A 497-nucleotide genomic window follows, 5' to 3' on the forward strand; every position below is an offset into this window, starting at 1 on the left:
GTGTGTGTGTGTGTGTGTGGGGTTCTCTCTGTGCTCTCCTTTTTCTTTCCCTCTCTCTTCGTTCTCTTATTTGTCTCTTTTTTTCTCTCTCTCATTGCAACATGCTCAACAAAAAAGGAATACACAACAAAAGGCAATATTTATGATTATTAAATATACTAATATGCAGTGCATTCTGCCATGTACCCCCACCCCTTCATTTTGTTTTTCTGGCATGCTGGCACTCGGGCACCTTCCAAGGTAGACATTGTGGTTTTTTTCGGCACTCCAGCCAAAAAACGTTGCCTACCCCTGCTTTAGATAGTCATCAGTATCAGGGGCAGAATGCCAGACTGCCTGGATTCTAGGTGTGATTAGGAATAGACAATCCTATGATCCTACCTGCTTGCTTTCTGTCACATTGTCTAGAACCTTTCAGGACATTTCGCTCCCCTTGCTCCTACAGTAATTCCCACCTTTTGGCTCAAGCTAGGTGCCAAGCAGAATCCCCACTTTGC

This window comes from Gavialis gangeticus, unplaced genomic scaffold, assembly GCF_001723915.1.
Source record: "Gavialis gangeticus isolate Ggan-Ray unplaced genomic scaffold, GavGan_comp1, whole genome shotgun sequence".
Classification (NCBI taxonomy): Eukaryota; Metazoa; Chordata; order Crocodylia; family Gavialidae; genus Gavialis; species Gavialis gangeticus.